Here is a 2,189-nt window from a genome sequence, read left to right on the forward strand (position 1 = left end):
TCCTCGGCTGTCAGGCCCTTCAAAGTGCAGCCAGGGGAAATGCTCCTGGGTGGGGCTGGGACAGACGTCTGACCCTCACTGCAGGGACTGTCACTTGGGGTCTCTTGGGCCTTAGGTCCCCCCCTCCGATGGGCAGCTCTTTCAGGAGACTGTGGCCCTCTTTGTCCCCGAGGCTCAGCTCACTGTGGGTGAAGGGGCCCAGCACCGTGTGTTGAACAGAGTAAATGGTGGATGAGGGAAGCAGCAGCGATGATGCTGAGAAGGATGTGGGAGCGGCTGCGCACTTGCCTAAGGACTTGGAGACACTCTGCCGTCCGGGGAGGCCTGGACCAGCCCTCTCCCTCCCCGACTCCCACACACAGGCACCGAGGGGAGTAGCCGCCTGGGCCTCTCCTCCCGCTGACCCAGCCTCTCCCCCGCATGAGGCTCTGACGCAGGAGAGGGGATGGGGAGGAGGGATGGCAAAGAGGAAGCCCTGGATCACAGCCTGGAGAGGGGAGGACTCCAAGGAAGTCACTGCATGGATGGGGGGCTTGGCCTAGCACGGGGGGCCCTGGGGGAAAGGCCAGGGGCTTCCTTGCCATCGGAGATCTTTTTCTTTCCATCTGCCTGCCCTGGACCAGCCCTGGTCCTCCGCCTCCCCCACCGACCCCGCCCCGCCTTGAACACTGCCCAGAGAAATGCTGAAGAACAACACAGGGACTAAAATAACCCCCCGCCTACTGGAAGGAAAAAGAGGAGAATCGTAAAACTCCCTCTGGTCCCCAGGCCTCCCCGGAGGCTGAGTGGAGCCTGAGTGGAGCCTCTTCGCCCCTTCCTGACGGGGCCAGCTCTGGGTGGTCCAGGAGGCCTGGTCCTGGCAACAGGCAGGGGACGGTGGGGGTGGGAGAATGGATGAGGGTTTTGGTTTATTTCTCCTAGAACTGAGGGGGAAAAATCACCTACAGGTAGTATGCAAAGGTATCTACTACCTGTGGGTTGGGGGTGGGATGGGGGGAGGGTGCCCTCTGGAGGTGAAGGGTGAGCCAATCACCACCCCCTGCGCCAGCCCAGGCCTGCCTGGCTCTTGGCAGGTGTTTCTGACAGCTAGAGGAGCCCAAAGTAGGGAGCTGAGTGAGAACCGAGAGAAAGCCTTGACCACAAAAGAACTTGGGCCAGGGAAAGTGCAGAGAGCCCGAGGGGTGGGCACAGAGGTTTTCGCCGCGGGGGACATGGCTGCCCTGGAGCGCTGAGGCCCCCAGGAGAAGCCTGGGGAAGAATCCGCGTCTGCAGCTGGACTCAGGCGAACACCGCGACTTTGCTCTCTGGGGCAGAAATGGAAGCTACCGCGCCCCTGACACCACCCCGGGAAGGTTCAGTGAAGAGACCCTCCTCTGGGCGGCTGGTGGGTCTGCAGGCCTGGGGTGGCCTGCCTGACTCTCTGCTCTCTCGGGGCCCTTTCCCACGGTCCATGTGGTTTGCTCAGGTTGGGGTGCCCGAAAAGCACCTATTCTGAGTGAGGGTCTGCCGAGGCGAGGGGCGGATACCGGTAGGTGCCAGTGGGCCAGCTGACCTGAACCCGGAGCGGGAGGCAGCCAAGAAGAGAATCTGGGTCAGGCAAAGCGGCGAGCGCGCCGTTCAGGGCTCCGTTAGGATGTACTGTGCACCTGCTTCCCCGCCGGGCCTCGCCATTTACACCACCAGCGGACCAGGCTGTGCGAGGCGGTCCAGAAAGGGGTCCCAGAGGCGAGACAGAATGGAGCGGATGCCGGGAGCGAGGCGTCCTCTCGGAGCCTCGGTACACCCATTTGTGAAATGGAAATCACGAACAGGCAGTTCTGAGAGCCGGGAAGGATGCGGTGACTCGGGAGCGCGCCTGCAGCGCGGGTGCGGAAGGACGACAGCCCCTGAGCGCGCGCGGGGCCGGGGAGGCTGGGAGAGCGGGTCTCGGACGGAGGCTTGGGGCGCGGGAAGCAAGAAAGAGGCCGGAGGGGGTGCTGCGCGGCCGGCGCAGCAGTCGCCTCCCGGACACCCGGCGACGAGAAGGGAGAGTGGACGCGGGGAGGCTGCACCTCTGTCCACTCCAGAGGCTGGAGTCACACAGGGGACCTTACGGAAAGCTCCCATTTCCCAGCTTTTCTCACCCAGAATCCCTCCCTTTGTTTAGCGTAGGTAGGGGGCGGGGAGAAGGCGGAGGGCGAGGAGGGAGG

Source organism: Sturnira hondurensis, unplaced genomic scaffold (genome assembly GCF_014824575.4).
Source record: "Sturnira hondurensis isolate 20B ecotype Veracruz unplaced genomic scaffold, ASM1482457v3 Scaffold0018805, whole genome shotgun sequence".
Lineage (NCBI taxonomy): Eukaryota > Metazoa > Chordata > Mammalia > Chiroptera > Phyllostomidae > Sturnira > Sturnira hondurensis.